Raw genomic sequence first — 15,091 nt, 5'->3', positions numbered from 1 at the left:
TATTGACTCAAACTGAAATGTATTGATGAATGAAACATGAAACATAACAAACCAAAATGAACTTGAATCAAGACTTGACGCAACTACTATCTCTTTGATGCTGTGCAATTATAAAACATGAAGCCATACTTTGTATCAGGACACACACACAGAGGGGGCACATATGGACCAATAGATCAGGGAGATGGATTCTTGGCAGATTTTTTGTAGGAGAAAACTGAATGGCCGCAACTGTCTCTCCATTAAAAGTCGTTTTTATCTCACGCAGTTTTCCAAATAAGGCTCCAGAGAACGCCACATATCTCCCAATCGATTACAAATTGGAGCAAAACGTTTTTGGGTTATATAACTGACCCTGTTTTGAGAAAAACCCACATTTTATTTTTTAAACATTCGTTTTATTTGGCAAAAATCGAGTTTTAAAATGACGTGTCACAATTGCTACACGTTTCTGGAAAACTGCTAAGATGAAAAATGTTTTCCATCTTGAACTTTTGGTCAATGTTTATTTATGTCGTCACCTATCCTTGTTCCATTAATAAACCACTAACATGCTTTACATAGAAAGTAGATTTCTTGGCAGAATCCACTATGTTGTCCATGGATTTGTCAAATTTGATGACATAAATTGATGAAGAGGTGTCATTGTCTTCCTGGCTGGTTTTTATTGCAGATTTTAGGAATTTTTGGAATTAAATAGATAAGAAACGAAGTAAAATGATTATTTAAACTTGCATTATCCATAATATTCTGAAACATTCCAAAAATCTATTATAAAAAAAACAAATAGCAATAAAAATGAGATGAAAAATAAAGAAACAAGTACTGCGAGTTGTTGAAACATTGCAGGAAGAAGAATGGTAAGGATGGTCTATTGCAACAATATATTACCACACACTATACAGGCTTGAGAATGGTAAGGATGGTTTTTTTTAATGGTTTCATTTCATTCATGCAAATGTGTGACTATAATAATATTTATAGTCACTCTTATTGATGGATCGAATCAAGTAAATTTATAATCACTCTTATTGATGGATCGAATCAGGATTGAATAAGCTACATAAGTATATGATCATGTTAATTAATGTGAAATTGCAACACATATGAGATATGCATTCTTGGTTGTCTTGGGAAGCATAAGATGTCATTTGCACATGCTGATTAATTTGGTAGATTTCAATGACCATTATGTTATTTGTGATGAATAATACAGGTTGTATCTGTAACTGGTGATATTAAGCATGAGGACATAGTGGAATTGTCGTTTACAAACCTTTCAATAGATACTGTAACTACAACTCATCTTATAGATAAAGAGCCAGCTATCTTCATTAGATATGATTATCGATGATATTCCATAGGCACAATTTGTTGTAGCTTTCAATGGTGCTTCATGGACAGATCCAGATTCAATTGCATTAATGGTGATGCAAACAATGTTGGGTGTTGTTTCAACAAGCCGGTTCATATTAGACAACACTCATTGCAGGAAAACTAGAACCAAAGACTCACAATCATAGGCACTGGTATGTCAGTTTTACTCTTAAGTGAATATAATTGCACCACCTATGCAAGACTCAGAGAAAGCAAAGACCAACAATGAGTAGCGAGTTTATATCTAAATCGAAATAAAGCATAAGGGTTGAAACATTTCCACATTTACAGTAAGAATTAATTACTTGGCTGCTAAGATCCATCATATTGTAGCAGAGGACGTAGATTTACTTTCATTATTTTTCAGTTTTTGATGTAAATGACTTGAGGAAAAGTCAATAAATAAGGTTGGGGGGGAAGTGTAAATTCTAAATTTTGAATACCTTCCAAGCCTTATACATTTTCAGCCTCATTCAGCACCAAATTCTGAACATTCAACAAAATATCCAGCAACAGACGCAACAACAATAAAAGATTCACTTTTTCAACTTTTTCCACCATTTTCCCAGCCAAGAGAAGACGAATATGATCAAAATTTTGCAGCCACACATGCACAACTCTCATCCATTTTTGAAAGGGTAAGTTGAGGTATGATATTTTCTAACTTTTAACCATTTAATTCCTTAAAAAAAATTAGAATGATACTTTTTGGAAACAAAAAGCACTTCCATTTCTCATTTCACACAACTACCAAAACCATCAGTTTGGGGGGAGGATGCATTTACATTCATACTTTGTCACATTCATATTTTTCCATATTCATATATCACATTCCAAAACCCACATACTTTCCAAATATATTTACTATTACATCATCATGAGCATATAAATGGCTTTGTAAAAAAGTACCAACCATGATGCATTCCATTATCATTATGCCAAGATCATACATTGAAGGCAACACACAAAATATGGTTGAAACACAAGAACCAACCAAGTTGAAATTCATCAAAAACACTTTGAAAAAGTTAAGTAAATGATATCATGCAAAGTTTAAGCCAAAGCTCAAGTATCAAAATGTAATAGATTGCATGAGGACATGCAATACCTTCAGTTTGGGGGTATATGTTGGGCCTAAAAGTTATCCTTAAAATACATCCACTTTCACTCCATTCACGCATTTTCTCACCTCTATTCCACCACCATGTCACCACATCAGCTTCACTTTCGTCATTAATGTGTTACCATTGTGTTTTCCAAAACATTATTAATTCCTAGTATTTTTAAGTGAATTTGTGGTTAAACTTTAGAAAATAATATCCATATACTTATACCTAACAATCAGAACGAGTTTGTTGACATGTGTAGGTACAAAGGAAGCTTCCAAGGCATCTTTATGTGGCACTCTATGTTCAAATTTGAATTTGAGGAGATCATGGACCTCATGGAGAAGAGCATGGACCTCATGGAGGAGATCATGGAGGATAGGATTATGTGTCACCATTGGTTGAGAAATATGTGGATCAAAGGAGGCAATAATGGGTCTACATTTATGAGTTTGTTATCATAGCTTTTGTATAAATATGAGTGTTATCTCATTCATTTGTAATCTTCATTTTTTTTAATCCTAATTTGTAATCTTAATTTTTAGAATCTTAGAACCTAGTAGAATTTAGAATAGTTTTGGTTTGGATCATATGAGCTTATAGCCATTGTACTTTGAAAATTATGATGAATAAGATGGAGCTTCTTTGATCCTCTACATTTGACTTCTCTTTTGGTGTGCTTGTGAATCCTTGGAAGGATCCCCATTGCCTAGCAAGTACACTTTTGTTTTGGTAAGATTTTATTTTATGTTTGTTTGTGAATTTCATTAGATTAAATTATTAGGTTCATATGTCTGAAATATTAATGAATGACCTTTTGTAAGAAAGTATTAATGTTTCCTTCAATGAATCTGATTTTTTGTTTAATGTTTGATTTCATTAGTTTAAGTTTTTGATTTATATGCTTGAGATATAAACAAATAGTCTCTTTTAAGAGAGCTTTAATATTTCATGCAATCAATCTGAATTATGTTTAAGAGCTTCAATTTCATTAATTTAAATAGTTGATTAGAAATATTAATGGACAATCTCCTATAAGGGAGCTTTAATATTTCTTCACCTAGCTTAGTTTAGTTTGTCTCTAAGTCCATATATATTGGATGATCCTCGAAGTTTGACTTACCTGAGTTGACAGTAAATGAAACTCTAATTTGCATTCACATTTTAGACCCAATAGTCACTTTTTCCTAGAGTTGTGGCATGCGCGTCATGAGAATCAAACTTATCTATTCAAAGATTTAGAGCTCATTCCTTCACATCGATCTTGGAGCTCTGACATCGCACAACACATCCAAGAGTCTTCGACATGTCCAGATCAGCTATATCCAGGTAAGTCGGCTTAACCTTGCTTTTGCAGCATTTCTTTCACTTTTTGTGTTTTGGTTTGTGTGAGTGTTGTCTACTTGATTTCTATGAATGCTTGCTGTTGTTTGCATGCATATTGGCCTGTACTAGCACCATTTTAGTTTTTGTTAGCATTTAAATGCTGTCACATGCATGAGACTGTTTTGCACAAATGGTCGCCGGTTTGGCGACTCGCTTCACACACATGCATGTTGCTTCATTTTTTGAATCTTGCATTCACTGTTTGCATGCACGATCATTCACTCCTACTTACACTCATTATCGCAATGCATTCACATCCACATTTTCTTTTAGTTTCCCATCGAAGGGTCTAGGTAACCTTGGCCCAAACTTTGCCTCACCAAGATAGCATTGCATAATCCTAAGAGGGAAGGCTTTTCCTTCCTCCCAAAAAATGTAGATTTCTGCCTAGTGACTGTCCTCCAGTCTTGCATTGCGCAATTTTGAGAGGTAGTGACTGTTGGCCTACAAAATTGTGCAATGTAGTCACTGGGTCTACAACCCTTGTCAGCTGAAATTGCACATTGCACAATCCCAACAACCAGCAGGCCAGTCTAGATTGCACATTGCGCAATTCCAGCAGTTGGCTAGCCTCCCAGTAGCCTAGACTTCCTTTTACACAATTCTGGCAGCTAGTATCCTGACCTCCCAGGAAAAATTGCGCAATCCCCGCCAGTCAATCCCTAGGTATGTAGCATGTCATCCCTCAATTTTTCTTTGGTTTTAGCTAACAGATTTCTTGCCATGCATGTCACCATGTCTCCAGATCTAGCAGGTGTTCACCCACCTCTCAGAAATTTAGGGTCAATTGCCTCCAATAGAGTAGGATCAAAGGACACTGACGGAAGTGTAACTAGAGCAGTAGTTGAGTGAGTGTCTACAAGTTTGTCGATCTACGAAGGCACCAAAATGCCAACATTGTGTCAAAGTCGGCCATGCGAAATATCATTGTTTTAATCTTTAGCAGTGTGAAAATTGTGGCAAGAACACTCATCATTCAAACAAATGATTCAGAAATAAGCCTCCTGCAAGAATAAATATTCACCTTTGATGGATTTATTCTTGGCAATGGGCTTGAACAACCAAGAATATATTTCAGCCATACAATAGAATTTGTTCTCGAGTATTGAAAAGTATAGCATTTGAGATCTCTTCATCTTTCATCTTGTATCTAGTAGGGGGGAATTAATGGTCATATACCAGCTTCAAAGATATATCAAGTGATCCTAAGCCACAACCTAAGCCTATTTCCTGAGCCTACAATTAGAGAAAACCATACCCAGATTCAGATTTGTATCTAGAGATAGAGAAGCCATGAGCATGCCTTTACTTCGTGCCGTTCCTTAAACCACTATAGGTTGAGACCTCCCTTTTTAGGTTGAGGATGTTCCTTTTTCCATGGTTTTGTAGTGGCTACAACCATCCTCCAAAATTTTTCCTTAGCTTTGTTTCAGAGCCTCCCTACCAACCATCCTTAGAAGCATGTCTTGCACTGTCAAGTACACAAACTTTAACGGTTTTCTAGCAGCATGACAACTTGTGCATGATATCTTGTTGCATTCTCCTCATAAGCAATTTCTCTGGACTTGGTCCATCTACAGACTAAGAAAATCCCTCAAGAAATTGCAAATCCTAGAGGGGAACCATCCTTCCCTCCATAAATTGCACAATCCTATTTGGCAACTTACTGGGCTTAGAAACTACATAATCCTGCCAGTCAAACTTCCCGGAGAAAACTACATAATCTAACTTGGGAGGACTACTCAACCCATAAATTGTGCAATTCTAGGCAGTAGTCAGCTGCTCAGCCCAGACATTACGCATTTCCTCTGGGTAGCTAGCCCAGCTCCCTCCTAGAAATGCACAAATTTCACCCTCAAGAAAGAAGGTTGTTGCATGTGCCATCGGGTTGACCGATTCCACCCAGGACCAAGAAATCTTGACTTGCATGCATGGGTTGCTATTTCCAAAAATAGAAAAAGGCAACATGCAAAAAGAATCTCTAGATTTTAGGGAGCTATTTTTAGCAGCTAGAGGTTACATGCAAAGATCATTTTAGAAACTTTCCTCCAAGTGTCGCTTTTTCCTAGATTTTTGGCATGTGCGTCATGAGCATCAAACTTATTTATTTGATTCTTTAGAGCACATTACTTCGCATAGATCTTGGAGCTCTGACATCCCACAACACATCCAGGAGTCTTCAACACATCCAAGCACTCGACTTGGCCGAATGATGGGTGAGGAGGCTTAGAACAACAACATGAGGAGTAGAGTGGATGCCCAAATACATGAGCCAAAATGCCCCTATATGAGTGACCAAGTGGTGGATGAAGTAGACCTCGGATGAATTGGACCAAGGAGAGGGTGCCCTAGTGGGACGATGTTGGGATGAGTCCCAAGATGAGAGAGAAAAAATTTGGTGCCACTGGGACAAGATGAGCTGGGTGAGCTGAAATTTTGCATTAGTCAAGACATAACAAACTGAGGGTCCCTAAGACAATATGAGATGAGGGCATGCTGAGACGAGATGGAATAAGACGAGGACATAATATGAGTTCCATAGAATGAATTTTGGTACCAAGAAGGATGGATTTTGAGGGAACTTGGGTGGAATAGGTGTTGACCTGACCTAAGGCATTCGACACCTAGGTGAGCTAACTTGCACAATGATGTGGAACAACTGAACTTAAACCATACAAAGGTGTGATGCGTCATATAAACATATAACTCACATCATGGAATGAGGAATCCGCCAACTGAATGAAAGTATCCAAGTCACATGCTTAAGAACTGTTTGAAGAGGAGAAAAGTACGAGATGAAGGGGAGTTGGCGAGGGACGTTTGGGCCTGCAATTGTGCAGGGCCTAAAGGTAGAGACAAGACAACCAAACCAACCTAACTGAGAAGGGGAGATGACATATCTTGAAAGAGGGACGAACCATAGTAGTGTAGTTGGGTGGCCTCATCAGGTCATCAAGTTTGGCATTGGTATCTTTGCAAATTTTATAGATTTTGGCTTTAAGATTTGGTTGGACTGAGCCATTGTCTTGGGGAATTATTATAAATATAAATTTTAATAAAATAAAAAGGTCATATGGTCGTTTCCATTGAATTTGTGCAAGCATATGATGATGAAGTTATCTTGCATACGATGTTCATGATTTTTGTTAACGGAAGATGATGTAACAACGTTATTACTCCTCTATGTTTGAGGAATTCTACACATTAATAATAATATAGAGAATAACATGAGTAATACATTGTGATGTGTAGCCTGGGTGAAGTAACATTGTACTATTCTAGGAAACTGGCAAACACGTTAGTGCTACACACTCGAGGGATCATGGTGCGTCCAAGAGGTTCCTTGTGACCGTAGTAATTAATTTTTTTTTGCAAAGATTCAATTAAAAAATAATCCTATGATACATCACCATAAAGAATCATGCCTGCAACATGAAAATTGAATAACTCTTTGTGGGAACAATAATATCCCATGTGATAGGTTTAATATTGTTTGAAAACTAAAATAACCTACTAAATTACAAATAGATAAACTATACTTAAACTACATTTGCTTTATCAAAAGTGGGGATCTTTCTCCTTTGGACCTGAAATACAATATCAAGTGCTTAGAAATGATGAGAGGATATACTAAAACCTAGATATCCGTGTTGATGAGTAGACATTGAAACCTTAATGGAAACAAATATGTAGAAGAATAAATAAGAGGGAAATTTGAGCAAGATGATTCACAAGATATTATAAAAGATAGTGACTTGGTAGTAATTGATATGATCCACGTGAATCTTGGGCTTAGATTTATAAATCCACCCTATTCATCTCACATGAATTGTTCGAGGAAATTTATAATTATTTATAAAGAAATGGTATTCTCATAGTGTTTTTGTATGAAGTAGAAATAGCCACAAAACCTTTCATATGTTGTACACAATCTAGTTTTTGGTTACCATCTAATTACTTAGTCATTGTGTTGTGTCATTACACAATCATCTGTGTTCAACCAATACCTTCTAGTTTCACCTCAAGATATTTCCAATTGGTTACCACATGTCATAGGAATAAATACCAAAGGAACTTATTATAAAAGTTATAGGAGAAATAACAATAATGCGAGGATGATGTGAGATGTGGGAATTTGGAAAATATCATAAGTGTGCAAAGGAACAAAAAAATAACACAGTTGGGAAAGTTTAAAATAAATAAATGGATCGAATAATGATAAAAAGCGAAGAAATGGAGATAATGATAATGAAAGTTGAAAATGGATTAATGGAGGAAAGGTGATAAATTTGGAATATGACCTTTGTTTTTTATTTTGTAAAAGTCTAGATGAAGCCGAGACATAGGGATATCTAATGAGAGGATGAACACAACTGATTCATTCCTTATTAACCCTTTAATTTTCCAAAGGGACAAAACCATCTTGGATAAAATTTTGTAAGTAAGAACCACATCTTGAAATTGATTTTAAACTATTAAATTTTTTGGGTCTTCTTGAGGCTCATCTCGCACATTAAAAAGAGAAAAAATTCAGGCTTCAATTTGATTAAGGAATGCTGATCAACATTGGGTCAAGATATTATTACTCAGGTTGAGCCACATCTTTTTTCATTTAATTAGAGCATGGATCTTCTAAAGAAGACACCACCACCATTTGATTTCCACAGAGAAATGAGATTCAATAAAATATGGATAGCCAAGATTTGATATATTATCACCAATTCCAAAAATATTATAATATAAAGCACATCCTCATTATCTTCCTTGAGCCTGATAAAATTTGAGACAAGAAGGCCAACATAATTATACCATTCAACTACTTTTGAACGGATTAGCCAAATAATGACCAATGGTTCCAACCAAAATTTCCACAGATTTAGGAATTTTTGTGTTATGGTGTCAACTTGGGAGAAAAGACTAGCCTAGTGGAGAAAATCAAGGAGAGGGATTGATAAATGATAACATTCACTTGCATCTAGTAATGGATCTTGCCATAAATTTAATTTCCTGTCATTACCAATATTCCATACAATCCAATTGCCTATCAAAGGGAAAGAAAAGACAAGGGATTTCCAAAAAACCCTTTAGACAATTTTTGGGGTGCCTATATTAATCTTGAGTAGAATCATTGTGTAAATATTTAAATTAAAAAACATGACCCCATAAAGAGGTGTTATGTAAGTCACCATAAGTTGTACACAACCATAAATTTTCTAAAACAGGAAATATTTTTAATCCCCTACTCACCTAAATTCTTGGGGGACACCAACTGAATCCACTTCACTGAAGTAATACCACTAGCTTGATAAGAGCTAGCCCATAGGAATTGAAATATGATTTTTCTTGATTTTAGATAAGTTACCATTTTTCACTAAAGAAATTGACATCCAATACTTAGGTATTGTTTCAAGGATGGCCTTGAGTAAAACTAAACTCCCTCTTCTGGGAAAGAGTCTATTCATTTAGAGTAAAAATCAGGCTTCAATTTTGTTATACAACCACAACTAATTTGTGAACTTATGACTATTTAGATTTAAACAAAATCCTATATACTTAAATCCTTCATTTAAATCCTTTTGCAGGAAAGGAAATAAAAGCTCAACCTAATAAGGAGAGCATCAAGAAGAGCATGGGAGATGAGAAAGGATTAATTGATATTCACCTCCATACTTATTTCTTTATAAAAAAAGTCCAGAACAATTTTCAGAGATGAGAGGCCTGTCAAAAATCTAGGAGCGAAATAAAGGATATCATTTACAAAGATTCGTTGGACACCTAATTCGCTAAGGGTTATGGTTTGGAATTTGAAAGGTCATTAGAGTCCAAGAGACTTGGAAGATGAATCCAAATTGTCATGGAAAAAGTATAAATGTATATCATTGTTAATAGTAAATGAATTCAATGTTCTATCATAATTTTCCTATCATTATATGTGTGATGTTTAACATGGTATCAGAGCTCAGGTCTGTTAAAAACATCCTTGCCAATTTGAACCAATGAAATATCTATTTCTTATGCAACCGATTTTCAAACTTGAGAATTTATTTTACTGCCACCTATATGTGTAAAATACCTCTTTCTGATTGTTTGTGTTGGGCGTAGGATTCCCCCAAGGCAAGTTTTGGGCCTTAAAGCCCAAGTTTTGACTAAGTCCGATGTAAAGACTCCGTGATTTGCGGGCACGGAGTGCGAAGATGGTAAATGAGTCAGAGGGTTGTCCACCCTCATTTTTGTAATGTAATGTCAGTTTGAAAGATCAACCCATGGTCCGCTAACCATGGGATTTTATAAATAGAGCGAGGCTCTAAGTGTAAAGGGACACAGAAGGAAATGGAAGGAAATCAATCCATGAAGCATTAAGTCGAAGTGTAGAGTCGTGTCTTTGGGTTGTAGAGTAGGAGAAGGCTCTACAGTTGAGTGTGTAGAGGCCTAGTAGTTCATGGTTGAGTGCGCAGGGCAGGTCGAGTCTGTACCCATTGGAAGCATTAATAAACAAAAGTTTTACCATATTTCTGTGTATCTTTTCCTGTTTCATGCATTGAAGTATATTGGGTATGAATTGTAAGTTTATTGTTTATTTACTGCGTGAACTTATATGAATGTGATGAATAAGTAAATCTCATAGAAGGTATCTGTTTATGTGAAGATAACTAATTGTTATAAGAAGATAAGTAAGATCCATGGTGTGTGTTATCACAAAATCACTACTGAGGGCTACAACCAAGCAAGATTTCATGTAACTCTTTCAACCAGACTTTAGACCAAAGATTAGCCTCTTTGGTCAGAGAGGGCTCTCTCACAAACTCTTGATAAAAATCCTTCACTACAACAGATGGCTAACTCTTTACTCATTCATGAAAACAAAAGCTGGTTGGATACATATCAAACTGGTCCTCATTGGGCTATGGAGTCTCATACACTAAGTAAACAAGAAAAACATAGTCATTTCATGGAAGTCAAGGCTCTTTGCATTAAATGTTCAAACATACTCCATAAAAACCACAGCTTGCCAAACACACAGGAAGTCAGAGCATAAGATATGAATTCTGAGTGGTTGTGCTATAACAAGGCTGTAAAAGAACATATAATATAAAACACCACCATTATATTTGAACACAATAATCCATCGAGAATCTTGAGAAGAAATCAACACTGTTTTACTATTACTGTAACAAGTCTTACAATGGCCCAAATAACTCTGTTTTTGTATAAAATGTCCAACCCTTTCTACATCCAACATTGATCCATATATAGGCAAACAAACTTAACCACCTCGAGCTTCCTCCTCCAGCATGAGGGGAGCCTCGAAGGTGGCTATTGACTATCCCTATCTAGTGCATAACTAACTTATTAATTACATAATGGCTAAACTGAAATTACAAATGGTTTTCATTTAATCAAAATCCACAATCTTTGCTCCTCGTAGCATGATGCTTTTCTGGCTCTTGACACATGTCCTTTTGCTGCTTGGGTTGAGGTGTCTTGAAGGAGAGTACACTAAATGAGTTAGCTTTGGATTCTAGTTAGGTAGATGGCTCATTAATTGACCAAGAGAAAAGCTCTATTTTAACGGTCTCTGTCTCCCAACATTCTCCGAAAGTGTAGCAACATGTTCCCAAATCTTTTAACAACCCCAAGTATGAAATACTACCATGTTTCTGAATGTGCTGTAGGTGGTATTGATAGACAGATGTCTCTCTTCCACAACTCCCGCTCACAGTATCACACTAGCTGCTCTGCGCTTTAAAATCATCACCTACAGCAGTTTCGTAGCGCGCTACGAAACTGCTGTAAGTGAGTATGGTTAATAGCCTCAACCTTTCTTTAGGGTTCATCTATTCTTCCTTTAGTGAAGTCTCACAGCCACACTCTGTACTGTCTTCATTTTCCCGCTTGAAATCATTGAAACAAGGTTGTAGAATATATCAAAGGGTACAATGTCTTCAAATTGCAATATTGGCGCTGATGAAATTGGACATTTCAACCTCATCCGAGCAGTTAACATTCCACTATAAAAACCATCAATGTATCTATTCCACTTGAGCCACTACACTAATTATCATCCGTTCTATAGATGACTGTGATGTTCCATTCGTAGCTTGCAATGGTTTCCTTGTCGGAGAAGGTGAATAGTCCAGCTTTCCAGTTTGTTTGAGTTTTCCATTCTCATACCATTCGGCTCAGCTAAGGCCTTCGACTTACTGTGTACAATAGCAAGACGATGTCGTGCTCCTTCTTCAGTCTGTGTATATGAAGACTTCTGTTGACAATATCATGATCCTTTTCAAGGCCATCACAGACTAATATATTGCTCACTGTATACAAAATAGCCCTCTCCAACTCCAAAAATCATCTTCACCTGAAACTGTAATATGGATTTGAATGAAAAAATCATAACTAGCGCGGAAAGGAAATCATTCAAAGAGTATATTCTGGTCACCACTATTTGGCAAAGTGCTCTAATTTCACTGACATAAATTGCACAGCCTCTGACAACTCGAACAACACCATGATATTCAGTTGCTGGAAGTAAGTTATGAAACATATCCCAATCTGTTTGTATGTATTTTCCTAGCAACAAGGTATTGTAAACAACAGAGGAAATATATGCCTGAATTATAACTGCTGTTGGCTTCGCACTGTAAATCCCGTCATTATTGTGGCACATATGAACAATACAGCCATTATCAGGAAAATTGCGAACAATTGAAGCTTCTAATGCCTGAAGATATTGCCTTATAATAGACTCACGACCCTTATGACCATCACCTAAAGTTTCAATGATATTTTGAACATCAACTTTAATACCATCAACACCAGCCGATGTCAAATAGCTGTGTAACTCATTGTAGAAATTGTAAACCTTCTTCAAATGAACAGGGCCTAATCCATAAACTGAAAAAACTATTCAAAACAACATCTGGTTGATTGCCCAAAATAGCGAGGGAGGAATCATAATACTCCATTCCAGCTGCAGCTGGTTTGACCCCACCCCAGTAACCAGCAAGGGCATGCCACACATAGACATATTTCACGTTATGGTGCTCCTTTTCATTTGCTAGTTCACTTATATTCTGTTGAACAGATGGTAAAGATGATATGAAGTCCTCCAAAGGCAAATTTGAGAGGTTGATAGATTTATCTGTTTTCTCAACTGAACTGAACTTGATAGACATGTCCAGGCTATGAATAACTTGATCCACAAATTCATCACCCTCAATATTGAAGGAGTCACTGTATCCATACCGAGCAATGCACCTGTAAACTCCTTTATATCCCAATCCTTCTACATGAAACCTTTCATGTGGTAATACAGTTTCAACAGGGACATACCTGATAGTTGTTAATATAATTACCTCATGCAAGGAACCTACATTTTTCATATAATGACCAACGATAGGAGGAACACCATGAATGATATGGGTATAGAAGAAACACAATCCTGGCACCCGTTGAATTCCATTGTCAGAGAGAAGAGTAGCCAGGCTGCCGGAGTCTATGTTGTGGGTCACTTCATACTGAATTTTCTTCTGTCTTCCATGATTCCAACTAAACATTATAACAGCAAGTACAATCGAAACTGCAAAAGGAAGCCAACCTCCATGTGGAACTTTAATGAGCATAGAAGAAACATATATGCCTTCCATGATAGAAAAGCAAGTGAAGAACAGAAGCACAGCTGGTAAAGGAGTTCGCCAAACAACGATCATAACCAGTGCCAATAAGACAGTTGTAATCAGTATCACCATAATCACCACAACCCCGAAGGCATTCCCAATTTGATTTCCACTCCGAAAGCCAAGAATTACGGCCAAACAAAGAGACATGAGAATGTAGTTGATTTCAGGACAGTAAATTTGGCCTTCTTTATATTGTGATGTGTGAATCAGCTTGACACGGGGAAAATAATCCAGAGCCACAGATTGCTTGATCACAGAAAAGGAAGCGATATTAATGCTTGACTTGCAACAATAGCTGCGAGCGTGGAAACGACAAACATGGGCTAGTACACAGCATTTGGTACGAATTGTAAAATCCATCAGCATGATCATAAGGGTTTTTGATAAGATATGCTGTTTGTCCGCCATAGGTGAGAATCAGGGAAGAATATACAACGCATAAGAAGACTATCTGAATAGAAGACTTGTTAAAATGTCCAAGATCTGCAAACATGGCTTCTGCACCCTTGAAGTACCAAATCTATGTACAATAAACAACGTGATTAGAGTGACGAATGACAGGGCTACAATTGCATTTTGACTGATAGAAGGACAAGCATTTCTTAGCCCCTGCACTGCTGAGAGCACTGATATAGCAGGAGTCAGTATGCCATCTCCAATTAACATACACATGTACAGAATGCTAGCCGGCTTAACAAAACTGTCGCCATTACTGAGCTTCTATTAGGTTCCCGTGATCCTCGTTACAATATCATGGACTGGTGCGAAGAGGTGCTGTGGCTTTGAAATCCACATCCACAGATAACTATCTGAAACAACTGCAATAATTGCATTGTATTTATAACTCAGATCACCGCATGTTTCATTTTTTGGCGTGCTCTGGAATGCTTTAAATCTAGCTCCGTATACCTAGGAACATCATCCAAAACCGCATATGGATGTTTTGAACAAGAAACTCCATCATAAGGACGACTAGGCGCATCCAAAAAACTATTCACCCTTTCCACATGTCAGCTATATCCATCATTAGCTTTCATTACATAAGATTGCATGTTACCACGTGCTCTCTTAATGTTTTGATGCTGTCGAAGTTATAAATCCACCATTCGCCCGTTTGCACCAAGTGTAACTGCTGCAAGTGATCAAGGATACTACAGGAAACATTAAAAAGGCGCCATATATGTCTGACTTCAAGACCCTTTTGAAAAGAGAAAGTTGAGATATCTTGTGTTGATATGCCTGCTGTCTATTACCCAGAATCTGGACGTCCATGTTCAGAAAGGGCGACATTGACCTTGCTTACGCGCTCCCAATGCACTTATGATATTTCCAAGTGCCAATAAACACTTGTTAATGTGAACACTTTCTTTGAAACAGAGGCCATCCGCACCTGTCTTCTTGGCTTGTAACGCAAACAATGTTTGTACTGCATTCAAGGGTGTGCAATCCTTCCCTTAATTTCACAGCCAGATATAATGTCCTGTACCATTCCAGCAACTTCCTCCAAGTAATGATTTGAATCCTTTACGTTACCAAGGCCGT

The 15,091-nt window shown here is 36.9% G+C and overlaps 1 pseudogene; it reads right to left on the bottom strand.

The window, feature by feature from the left end:
• Nucleotides 1-12,162: 12,162 nt before the first annotated feature.
• LOC149209474 (putative potassium transporter 17 pseudogene) lies at nucleotides 12,163-14,821 on the bottom strand (annotated as a pseudogene).
• Nucleotides 14,822-15,091: the final 270 nt, after the last annotated feature.

The sequence above is a fragment of the Pinus tabuliformis genome, chromosome 1_2 (assembly GCF_031772625.1).
Source record: "Pinus tabuliformis cultivar Carrire ecotype Pingquan chromosome 1_2, CPIR1, whole genome shotgun sequence".
Classification (NCBI taxonomy): domain Eukaryota; kingdom Viridiplantae; phylum Streptophyta; class Pinopsida; order Pinales; family Pinaceae; genus Pinus; species Pinus tabuliformis.
The sequence above is the reverse complement of the archived record's forward strand: the minus strand, read 5'-3'. Positions and strand labels throughout refer to the sequence as shown.